The following is a 13,847-nucleotide window of genomic DNA, read 5'->3' as shown; positions in this document are numbered from 1 at the left end:
TCATCAGTGCTGACTTTTACTAGTTTATATGAGATGTTACAAAATAGCTGGAATAACAGGACTAAGGCTGACAAGTGGGTCGGTCCAGGCCCGAGACCGCGGCCCATGTGGGCTTCTGGGCCTAAACGGTCCTTAACCGGATAAGCCCGTGACCATGGAGTTGGGCCGGTCCTTCACATTGAGCCCACGAGACCGGGACCGTTTGAGACCGGGACCGGACCGGTCCTTGGCGGGCCTAAACGGTCCCAACGGTCATAATTTTAAAAAAAAATCTGACTGTTTGGGATTGTAAAAATCTGGCCGTTGGCCTTTAAAAAATAGCCATTGGCTATTTATAAAATAGTCATTTAACCCCCCTCCCCCCCCCCCCCCCCCAACTTTGTTTTAACCCCAAACTTTTTATAATTACACTTTTTCCCCTTTTTCAACTATAAATACCCCCTCATTTTTTCATTTTTCTCACAAAATCATCAATCTCTCTCTAATTTTCTTCTATAATTACTACTGTTGCTTACTTTATTGTTACAATTTGTGAAAAAATTGTGAAGTTGGTGAATTGAAATATTCAAGTCTTCAACGATAATCAATTTTAAACAAGTTATTCGTCAATTCGGTAAACTCGTTCCAACTCTTAATTTTTAATATTATAGTTTTGTTTGTTTGTTTTATTTTCTATTATTTGATTAATTACGATGTCTTCCTTAAAAAACTTTTTGGTAAAAATAAGGGAAAATCCAAGAGTGGCGAATCTAGTGGCCAATCTGTTCCTCCTCCACTTCCCCCTGCTCCCCGACCCAAACCCGTTCCCGTCCTACACCTGTTATTCTTGATAGTGATAATAGTTTATTACAATTTACTGAGAGTCAATTTTGCCATAATGTTGGAGCTGGTGAATAATTAGACCATGAATTAATGAATACTCTTTATTCTAATCCAACTATTGATGAAAATGATGAGGAGGAAATAGTTTTTGATGAAACGCAACCGGATGACGATACACCCACTAGTCCTGCTCCTGAAGTTAACCCAACTAATGATAATCCAATTGATGCCCTGTCTGACCCTCCTGTTACTAGCCCTACTTTTTCCAGACAACGTACCAAACGGACAGAAACATCTATTGTTTGGCCATTTTTTACTCAACTAATTCCACAAAATAAGGCTGAGTGTAAAATTTGTGGCAAGGAATTAACTTTTAAATATTTTGGAGGTCGGGGAGGACGAGAACTTTGGTTAGACACATATTGATACACCCTCAAGATAAGGCTAAATATCTTCGTATGAAAGCCTTGGCCGAGGGGACAAGTGTACCTACTCCTAGTCAGGATGACCCTATTACCGGGTCAAATTAATTTTAACCGGGAATTAGCACTGTTACCGGTGGTATTTTATATTATGATCCAAAAAGAGATCGGGAAGAATTGGCAAAAATGGTTACTGTTATGTGCTTACCCTATAGTTTTCCTTCTAACCCTCACTTTGTGCATTATATTAGAATTTTTTTTAATCCTACTTATAAAGGTTTTTCTCGCACAACTGTAAAGAGCGATATTTATAAATATAAACATGAATATGAACAATATTTGCGCTATTTATTTACTCATATAAATTGTCGTGTTGCTATTACAACTGATATTGGTAGAAGTGGTAATGACTGTGATTACCTTATTGTTACCAGTCATTAGATTGATGAGGATTGGATAATGCAAAAGTGCATTATTGCTTATAGAATAATTAATTCACGTCACACATGGCAGTTTATTGCTAGCACAGTTACGGATATTTGTAGATATTTTTGCATTATTGATAAAATCATATTAATTTTAATGGATAATGCTACTAGTAACACAAATGTTGTAGCTTTGCTTACCACTACACTAAGTCCTGCATTTAGTAACATATTTCATGTTAGATGTATTTGTCATATTTACCATTTAATTGTGGGTGATGATATGAGAATTTTAAATATTGAAATTGAAAAGGTTAAAATGGCTCTTAACTGGCTTTTTTATTCAAACCGTAGAAGTAGACTTAGAGAATATTTTAAAAGATGCGATGAATTTGGCCTAAGAGAAAGAAAGGTTCCTAAACCTTGTCCAACTAGATGGAATTACATGTATGAAAGTTTAGTTGTTGCATATGAATATAGAAACCCCATAAACTCAACGTTTAATGCTCATGTAAGTGACGATGATGAGCACCTTACAAATGCGGATTGGGCTAATGTTAAAATGCTTGTAGATTTTTTAGAAAAATTTTATATTGCTACAAATAAATTTTCTGGGCAATATTACCCTACCATTTCTAACTGTTTAGTTTATATTGCAGAACTTGCAAATTTGTTTGCTCATTTTTCAGAGGGTGGGAAAATTTATCAACTTGCTATTGATTCTATGAGAAAAAAGTTTAAAAAATATTTTTTCCCTATTCCCCATATTTATGGTGTTGCTGCCTTATTAAATCCTACTATGAAATTAGGAGGTCCTCAATTTTGGTATGAAATTGTTTATAATGGTTTAGTACTCGAAGAAGAGGAGTTGTCTAAACTTTCGGAAGCAATAGCCTCAATTAAAATAAATACTCAAACTATTTATAATGCTTATCAAGTTGCATTAGATCAGGCTAGACCAAATGTTCCAACTCCTTCTTCTTCTGATTCTCAATCATCTAAAAGAACTGCGGGAGTAAGAGCACTTAGTGCTTGGGCGGGTTTCAGGGGTTCTCAAGGTTCTACTACTAGTGATTTTTCACAACTAAATGAACATGAAGTTTATTTGTCACAGGGAATTGAGAAAGTGAATCTCGACGGCTCCTTTAATATTTTGGAATAGTGGAAGGACAAAGAAAAATACTTTCCGATTCTTTCAAGGATGGCCAGAGATATTTTAACTATTCAAGCTTCAACAGTGGCATCGGAGAGCGCTTTCAGTTAAGCAAGACTTCAACTCGGTGATTATAGAGCGTCTATGAGAGAGAGCTTGGAAAAATTAGTATTTTTCAGAGATTGGATCCGTTCGGAAAGAAGAAATTTTGGACTTGTTGAATCACAACCAGAGGTAGACGAAGCTTACAAAGAAATGCTAACTGAACTTGCGGAGGATGCTGCTTCGCCCGGAAGCGGCGATGACCAAGCTATTTTTCCGCCACCGCCAACAGAAATTCCTCCGGACCTTGATAGATTTATGAAATTTGTAAAAGATACCATGTAACTTGTATGAACAAAAATTAGTATGTATTATGTAACTTGTATTTTGGCACATTTTGATTAGTTTCTTTTTCTTCTCAATGGTGGTATGAGCACCTTGTTGTGCTCATTCCATAGGGGGAGGAAGACTAAGAAAGATATTGCCATGTTTTTTAATGCTATAATAAAATTATAACGTATTACTTTGAATATCTCTTTACAATATTTTTGTCTTTAAATTTGAATTAAAAACTTTAGGTCACATATAATTTACAAGGAATTGCCTTAGATATTTTTTATTACCATCTTTTTTTCTCTAACTTCTATAAAATTTAAAAATAAAAATAAAATATCCGTTGGGACCACTTGGGCCCACTTAGGCCCGAGGCCAGTCCACTTAGCCTGGGACCATTAGTTCGTAGGCTCGGTTCCGGATCGGTTCCTACAAAAAGCCCACGAAACTCGGGATCGCGAAGCCCGTTTAATTTGGGACCAATCCGGGACCGGGACCGGCCCACTTAGCCCGTTTAGGCCCGGGACCGGCCCACTTGTCAGCCTTAAACAAGACAAAGAGTATTAGGGGTATACATAGGTCGGGTTGGTTCGAATTTTTCAATTATTAAACCAAACCAATGGTGTCAGGTTTTTTAATTTATAAACCAAACCAAACCAACAAAGTCGGGTTTTTCAATCTCGATTTTTCGGGTTTTCGGGTTTTTTTTCGGTAAAGTCTTCATGGCACAAAATATGTAACTTATGCTCCAAATATTTTCTTAAGTCCTAGTAAAATACAACTATATAGTGTATTTTCCAAGAAACTAACACAATAATATGAGATAAGTCATAGCATTATACTAAAATATTCAATAACAAAGATAAAATAATAAAATTACATAAAATAAATATTGCTAATTAATAAGCCATAATAAAAATTAACATAATCTAAAAATACTATATAGGTCATGCTAAAATAAGTATAGCTAATAAGTACTAATATTAATTACATAACTAAGCACTAAGGAAAAAGATAAACTAAGTTATGCATTTTCATTATAAACCAATGTAAAACTAAAATAATTATCCAACACTATCGTCATTCCTAGTATTAATTGAATTTCTTTTGTTAGCATTAGTATGGATTTGAACTTTGATTGAGTTCCTACATTTATGGGTTTTAAAATTTATCTACCATTCAAGAATGTTAAGTCTAAACTTGAAATAATACGTTAAAAGATAAAACTGTGAAAAAGTTTAAGAAATATTTATAAATTACATTACAATAAATATTTATATTTATAAAATATTTTTAAAAATTATATAAATGTACTATCAGGTTGATTTGGTTTCGGTTTGACTTTTTTTTATTTAAAACCAAATCAAACCAATTATGGTCGGGTTTTATTTTTTCAATACCAAATCAAACCACATCGGATTTTTTTTTCCCGGTTTGACTCGGATTATCGATTTGGTATAATTTATCGGTTTTGTTTATACACCCCTAAAGAGTATATAGATCCACTAGGAGCAGCTCATCAAATAGCCATTTTGTACTTTTGGGGTTAATGAATTGGCAGTCCTATTACCGGCCATCCTTGTTCGTAGTGGTTGGGAATTCTCTACAAACTACTAGGTCTAAGGGTTCAATACTGTGGTACAAACAATCTCAAAAAAGAATTGACAGTCCTATTGCTTCTTAAAAACCCGTATATAAGAATTGTTTGTCACTCGGATTGACAAAGAAAGCTTGGATTGGAGATTATTCTCTTACACAAAACTACTACGTATATTATTTAAGCACATAACGTACTTATTGATGGTAGTACTATGTCTAGTTGCACCAAAGATATGCATGGCCTAGTAGACATAAAGTGAAAGAAAAATCATAAGATCTCAAGTTCAAATTTCAGATAAAATATATTAGATGATTTATTTTTATTTGTTTAAATCTTGGTGGATAGAGTTATCTAGTATTTGTATTAATGGGAGGTAACAAGTATTCGAATGAATATTAAGGTGCATACAAGCTGATCCGGACACCACCCTCGTTATATTACGACAATCGTGTCCTTTGGACCGGCCAAGCTCATGTGATGCTGATGCAAATGAGGAATGGCCTTATCAGAAAAATAAAAATAATTAGTAAAAACTTAAGAAGCTTAGCAAGCACGAAAGGGCTACTGCTTATGGGTTATGGTTGACTTAGATGATAACAAGCATATTTAATTACTTCCCTCTTTTTCGTGAGAAATGAGAACTCCTAGAGCCTGATCCTGATTATTCGGAAGATTTCCTCCTAGCTGACTTGACTTTTGCATGTTCTCGTATCATTTCAACCAAATTGAACGAGTCTTTAAATGGGAAATTGACTGGAACAAGAAGATTCGTCATAAATATTTGATTAATACATTGCCATAAAAAAAACGACAACTCATTTTCTAATTTGGATAAGATCCAACATAAGTATGGATATCATATGCAGAGGATAATGAAATCATCTGTCAATAATCAATATAAAGTACATTTTCAAGAGAAATTAGATAGGGTCGTCTACAAAGGAATCTCTTCAAAAGAGTTGAACATCGTGAAGTCCACCCTTTAGGATAAACTAATTTTAAAATAATTTTGTGATGAATTAACCAATGAAGTGATGAACATGTAGAAGTATTATAGTCATATCAGTATTTTGTTTAGGATACCCCATTATGCAAAGGAGTAAGAACATTTGACAACTCAAGTTTGATTCCTGCATCAAATCAAACACCCCAATTAAAGAATTGAAATAGCAACTTGGAAATCAAGTTTTAATTTTTAAAATCAAAGAGCACTAGATTTTTTAATTCAAAAGCACGAGATGACTTCTTCCTATATTTGTTTGTTTAAGTTGCGGTAAGTATAATTTAGATGATATTTATGTTGGCAGAAGTTAATTGATTATTTTAAATGCATACTAGTTGATAAGATCATCATCATCAAAAAACATTAAAAGAACAAGAGTGGTGGGGTCTCAATTAGATTAATTATACTCTTTGTCACCATGGAATTTACAAGGATGAAAATGCTAAGATCCAATCTTATTTTCGAAAACGACATGGTTTTTCTTTTTTTGGCTAAGCATATGGCCAAATGAGTTTTCTTTTTTAATTTAAACAAGAACAACTAAAAAGTAGAAAGATATCATAGTTTTATTATCTGATATATAAACCAACAAACATTTTGCAAATTATGTGTATTGTAAAATGTATGTCGACATCAAGGATTGTCGGTCATATGGTGCTTGTTATAAAGGCCACTGACTGTCTATCGCCGGTGAGTGGTGGCAATATTCTAACTTATTTTCACGTTCCATGGTCATAAAATATAGATTCTGTTATGAAAATAATTATATTGTGGATGTCCATTTATTACTCAGTTATAGATAATCTTTCTGAAGAAGATTATCCATTTAGTACTCTGTTGAAGTTTATCTACAAGCAGCTGATGCAGGCAGGTTACACGCAGCTCAATAAAATGATTTGCAACAGCTTCTTATTAAACAGCTCATGCAGACAACTTACAAGCAGCTAAAGAAAAGCCTTGCGGCTGCTTCCTGAAAAGCCTCGCAGCTGCTTCCTTTCTTCTATAAATAGAGGAGTTTTCAGTTCATTATGTACATAAGTTTTAAATTTGAATAATATATCAATTTCTCTCTATACTTGTCTTTACTTTACAGTTTTTATTTTATAACACGTTATCAGCACGAGACTCTGCCATCTCAAAAAAATACTTTGAAAGTATCAGAGGTACGAACTTTCTTTTTCTAAATAATGTCAAATCTTTCTAAACTTAAGTTTGTAGCCTTGGATATATCGGGCAAAAGCTACATGTCTTGGGTGCTTGATGCAGAAATCCATCTTGATGCGATGGGTCTGGCAGACACCATCAAAGATAAAAATCAGGCATCAAATCAAGACCGTGCCAAAGCAATGATATTCCTACGCCATCACCTTGATGAGGGCCTAAAAATGAAATATCTTACTATTAAAGATCCAGTCATACTGTGGAATAATTTAAAAGATAGATATGACCACCTGAAGATGGTCGTTCTTCCACAGGCACGTTATAATTGGACTCATCTAAGGCTACAAGATTTTAAATCTATCAGTGAGTATAATTCTGCTATGTTCAGAATTATTTCCCAATTGAAACTATGTGGTGATAATATTATTGATCATGATATGTTGGAGAAAACTTTCACCACTTTTCATGCCTCGAATATGCTCCTGCAGCAGCAATATCGAGAGATGTGATTTAAAAAGTATTCTGAACTTATCTCACATCTTCTTGTAGCCGAGCAACATAATGGGTTATTAATGAAAAATCATGAAAGCCGACCTACTGGTTCTTGTCCATTCCCTGAAGTGAATAAGACGAACTTCCACCAAGCTAATCGTGGAAGAGGACGTGGCCCCAGTCGTGGTCATGGCCGTGGTCGGGGAGGAAACTCTAATCGTGGTATAACAATGCACCAAAGAACCCTCCTCACCATCAGTAGTGGAAAAGGAAGGAACAAAAGCATGAAGCGGTGCAAGAAGCAAAGCCAAAAAATACATGCTATAGATGTGGAGGAAAAGTGCACTGGTCACGTACATGTCGTACGTCAAAGTACCTGGTTGAGCTGTATCAAGCCTTCCTGAAGAAGACAGAGAAAAATGCTGAAGCAAATTTTATTTCTGAAGATAATTTAGACTTCATGTATTTGGATGTAGCTGATTATTTTGCACTCCCAGAAGGAGAAACAAGTCATGTGATCGGTAGTGAATCTCTAGAGATGTAAATATTTTAATTTTTGTTGTTTGTAGTAGATAGTATGGTTATGTAATTATTGTACATAAATAAAAGTTATGCTTTGATAATAATGTTTACTATCATATTTATTTTGTTTATGTCATTTTGAAGAATATGGATAATCCTCAAATTATGTTTGGATCAAAGACCAATTATGAAGATATTTGTGTAATTGATAGTGGAACAACTCATGCCATAATCAAAGATCAGAAATACTTTTCTTATTTGCATAAGGAAAAAGCAAATGTTTCTACAATTTCTGGTAATATAAGTTTGATTAAAGGCTCCGGAAGAGCTATTGTATTTCTGTCTAAGGGAACAAAACTTATTATAGACAATGCATTATTCTCCTCCAAGTCTCGAAGAAACTTATTGAGTTTTATAGATATCCGTCGAAATGGGTATCATGTTGAGACAATAGATGAAATGAACGTGGAATATCTTTGTATTACAAAGAATATTTCTGGCCAGAAATGTATTGTAGAAAAGTTACCAACTTTATCTTCTGGTTTATACTATTCAAAGATTAGTACAGTTGAAGCACACTCTATCGTAAACCAAAAGTTTACTGATTCAAATACTTTTGTGCTTTGGCATGACTGTTTGGGTCATCCTGGATCAATAATGATGAGACGAATTACTGAAAATTCGAGTGGGCATCCATTAAAGAACCTGAAGATTCTTACAAATAATGAATTTTCTTGTGATGCTTATTATCAAGGCAAAATGATCATTAGACCATCACCAATAAAGGTTGGCATTGAGTCCCCTGCCTTTTTAGAACGTATACATAGGGATATATGTGGACCTATTCACCCACCAAGTGGATTGTTTAGATATTTTAAGGTCCTAATAGATGCATCTTCAAGATGGTCTCATGTGTGCCTACTATCATCTCGCAACCTGGCGTTTGCAAAACTATTAGCCCAAATAATTCGATTAAGGGCACAATTCCAAGATTATCCTATAAAGGCTATTCGCCTTGATAATGCTGGAGGATTCTCATCTCAAGCTTTTGATAATTACTGTCTATTAGTTGGGATAAAAGTTGAACATCCTGTAGCTTATGTTCATACTCAAAATGGCCTTGCAGAGTCATTTGTTAAACGCCTGCAATTGATAGCAAGACCGCTACTTATGAAAATACAATTGCCCACTACTGTTTGGGGCCATGCTATCTTGCATGCAGCATCACTTATCCGTCTCAGACCGACACATTATAATAAATATTCTCCGTCACAATTGATTTTTGGTCATGAACCAAATATTGCCCATCTACGAATTTTTGAATGTGATGTATATGTGCCAGTAGCACCACCACAGCACAGTAAGATGGGCCCCCAAAGAAGGTTAGGAATATATATTGGGTTTGAATCACCCTCTATTATTCGCTATCTTGAACCATTAACGGGAGATTTATTTACTGCTCGATTTGCAGATTTTCGATTTGATGAAACAAATATCCCACAATTAGGGGGAGAGAAAAAGGAAATCAAAAGAGAAATTGTGTGGAAAGTTTCATCATTATCTCACTTTGATCCACGTACCCCTATATGTAATCAGGAGGTCCAGAAGATCATCCATTTACAAAATATAGCAAATCAAATGCCAGACGCATTCACTGATTTGAAAAGGATAACTAAGTCGCACATCCCTGCAGAGAATGTGCCTATCTGAATTGATGTCCAAGCAGGACCATCTACTAGCATGAGAGCTAGTGAACCTAAAGCACGCCTGAAGCGTGGTAGACTTTTGGGTTCTAAGGATCAAAATCCTAGAAAAAGAAAATCTACAAATGATCAAAATGATATTATAAAGGGATCTCCTGAAGAGACCCAAGATCTGATTAGTTATGAGATTCCTGAAGAAATCAATGAACCCGAGACTCAAGTGAGTGAGAAACTTTTAATAAGTTCTACTGGTGATGGAATTAATTTAAATCGATCTGAAATAGTGGTGCATAATATTTTTGCATATAATGTTGCACTTAACATTATGCAAGATAGTGAGAATCTTGAACCCCGATCTGTCGAAGAATGTCGACAAAGATCTGATTGGCCAAAATGGCAAGAGTCAATTCAATCGGAATTGAAGTCACTTGCTAAAAGAGAGGTCTTTGGACCAGTACTCCAAACACCTGCTGGTATAAAGCCAGTTGGTCATAAATGGGTTTTTGCGCGAAAAAGGAATGATAAAAATGAAGTTGAAAGATACAAGGCTTGCCTTATTGCACAAGGATTCTCACAACGACCTGGAGTCGATTATGAAAAAACATATTTACCCGTTATGGATTCCATAACATTTCGATATCTCATCAGTTTAGCCTTACGCGAAAAGCTTGAAATACATCTAATGGATGTGGTTATAACTTATCTGTACGGGTCACTTGATAATGAAATTTACATAAAAATCCCTGAAGGATTTAAAATGCCTGAAGCATATTCAAAATCTCGGAAAATGTACTCAATCAGATTACAAAGATCTTTGTACGGTTTAAAGCAATCTGGGCGCATGTGGTATAATTGCCTCAGTGAATATTTGCTGAAAGAGGATTACATAAATAATATTATTTGTCCATGTATTTTTATAAAAAAAATGGCTTTAGAATTTGTTGTACTTGCTGTTTATGTTGATGACATAAATCTTGTTGGAACTTCAGAAGAGCTCCAAAAGGCAATTGAATATCTTAAGAAAGAATTTGAGATGAAAGATCTTGGAAAGACAAAACTTTGGCTTGGTCTGCAAATTGAACATTTAGCAGACGGGATCTTTATCCATCAATCTTCCTATACAGAAAGGGTCTTAAAATGCTTTTACATGGACAAAGCGCACCCATTGAGTACACCAATGGTTGTTCGATCACTTGAAGTGAATAAAGATTTATTCTGACCTCCAAAAGAGGATGAGGAACTCCTTGGTCCCGAAGTACCCTATCTCAGTGCAATTGGTACACTAATGTATCTTGCAAATGCTACAAGGCTTGACATAGCATTTTCTGTTAATTTACTAGCAAGATATAGTTCTTCTCCTACACGGAGATATTGGAACGGGATTAAGCATATATTGCGATATTTAAAGGGAACTCTTGATATGGGTTTATTTTATGCTAACAAAGATAGTGCAGATCTTGTTGGTTATGCAGATGCAGGTTATTTATCTGATCCCCATAAAGCTAGATCTCAAACCGGGTACGTGTTTACATGTGGAGGTACTATCATATCATGGCGTTCCACAAAGCAATCTATTGTTGCTACTTCTTCAAATCATGCTGAAATAAATAGCTATTCATGAAGCAAGTAGGGAATGCGTATGGTTGAGATCAATAATTCATTTTATTGGAGAAAAATGTGGTTTGGAATGTGAGAAAAGACCCACAATTTTATACGAAGACAATGCTGCATGCATAACCCAATTGAAGGGAGAATTTATAAAAGGAGATAGAACGAAGCACATTTCACCAAAATTATTCTACACACACGATCTTCAGAAAAATGGTGACATTGATGTGCAACAAATCCGTTCAAGTGACAATCCGGCTGATTTATTCACTAAATCTTTACCAACTTCAACTTTTGAGAAGATGGTATACAATATTAGAATGCGGAGACTCAAATATTTGAAACAAGATTTTAATCAGGGGGAGTAAAATACGCGATGTACTCTTTTTTCCTTACTAAGATTTTTTCCCACAGGTTTTTTCTTATAAGGTTTTAAATGAGGCAGCTAGCAATGCGTATTACTAAATATGTGTACTCTTTTTCCTTCACTAGGATTTTTTTCCCATAGGATTTTTTTCTAGTAAGGTTTTAGCGAGGCACAATACCTTTTAATGAACATCCAAGGGGGAGTGTTATGAAAATAATTATATTGTGCATGTCCATTTATTACTCCGCTATAGATAATCTTCCTGAAGAAGATTATCCATTTAATACTCTGTTGAAGTTTATCTACAAGCAGCTGATGCAGGCAGGTTACAAGCAGCTCAATGAAATAATTTGCAGCAGCTTCTTATTAAATAGGCAGGTTGCAAACAGCTCATGCAGACAGCTTACAAGAATCTAAAGAAAAGCCTTGCAGCTGCTTCCTGAAAAGCCTCGCAGCTGCTTCCTTTCTTCTATAAATAGATGAGTTTTCAGTTCATTATGTACATAAGTTTGAAATTTGAATAATATATCAATTTCTCTCTATACTTGTCTTTACTTTATAATTTTTATTTTATAACAGATTCAAGTATAATTTAACAATGCCCAATCTTTATTATTATTATTATTATTATTATTATTATTATTATTATTATTATTATTATTATTATTATTATTATTATTATTATTATTATTATTATTATTATTATTATTACTATTATGCTTTTCTTCAATTTTATGACTACAGGTGTTTTTTTTTTCATTTTGGTTAGTTTTATTATTTTTTTGCTATCATTAATTTTTTGTTCTACAGTATTTTTATCATAAGTTTTTTACTCTTGTATCTTTAAACTTGTTTTGAAAAATATTTTTCTTGAGGCGGAGATCTATCGGAAACATCTCTATCTCAAAAAAGGTAGGGGTAAAATTTGCGTACACTTCACCCTTCTTAGACCCCATTTGTGAAATCATGTTGAGTATGTTAGTGTGGTATAATTTAACAATGTCACTACCAAATTTGTAAACTAGTACTTCAAACCCTTATGTTCTAATTCTTAAGAACGTTACCTACGCAAATCCTGATAGAGGTGTTAATAAGTAATTTTTTTCTTATCTCCCTATTAGATGATAGCAAAGTTATTTTATGCCTATACTAATGAAAGGTAAGCGTTAAATGGATTAATTAAGATGCACATAATCGATAAAATTTTAAATAAAAAAATTAACCTTGACTCGAGTCTTAAGAATGACATATTTCATTACAATTCAAACAAGTAAACAATCCATTTTTGCTAACTTTGCTAAGATTTTGAGTTGGTTTTATTACAGTCTTAGATATATTTTTGAAAAAAAAATATTAGTTCAAATAAATTTTGGAAAAACATGTTGGCCTTGATAAACAACAAGTTGACAACTTCTCCCTAAATTTATAGTGTTCCAATAGCAGCGCCGGGCAGCTAAGTTGGTATGGAAGAACTGCTGCGCCGCGGGAAATCCTTCTCTATACAAGTTCTCGGACGAGGTTTTTGAACAGAACTTCGATAGGCGAGAGGTGTAAGCACCGCGAGGTGTGAAGCGATCTCGTACTAAACGAAACGACTTTCACTTTCCATAACAAAAATGAAAGAAAGTCAACCTATTCCTGAAATTGCGGTCAGTCTCGCTACCTCTTTAGTTGCCGCCCCCTACTTGCTCATTCGCAATTACTACCACAAGAAAGTCGCCCCTATCTCTAAAGGGGCTTATGCACTCCACGACTTTCTTATGTTATGGGGTCTCGAAGACTGAATTTAGCTGCCAACCCTAGTCAGCAAGCTGAAAAACTTTCTCAAGAACATGGAGAGCGGGGACTCTTTAACCTGGCAAAATATAGATAAAGAAATGAAAAAATGGGGGGGTCGTGGTCTATGCTGAATTCTTTTTCTTAGATAGAATGAATGGAAAAGGGGTGCTTGTGTTGTGGTTTTCGTAGTTGCAAGAATTTTTTTTTTTCGAGAAAAGGTCCCCTCATACTTTCTTTACGTAATGATTTGTGGGGGGGGGGGGGGGGAATGTAATCAAAATGTTGCAATAGATATCACTCTAACTACACAATATTACTTAATTCAAAATAAAATGCTAATATCACATTTTTCCTTAATCGGTCTTCAAGTAGATCTTATCATTCATAATTAGTGGCTAAAGCATCGAATTTAATA

This window comes from Nicotiana tomentosiformis, chromosome 10 (assembly GCF_000390325.3).
Source record: "Nicotiana tomentosiformis chromosome 10, ASM39032v3, whole genome shotgun sequence".
Taxonomy (NCBI): Eukaryota; Viridiplantae; Streptophyta; class Magnoliopsida; order Solanales; family Solanaceae; genus Nicotiana; species Nicotiana tomentosiformis.
This window is presented reverse-complemented; position numbering follows the sequence as displayed.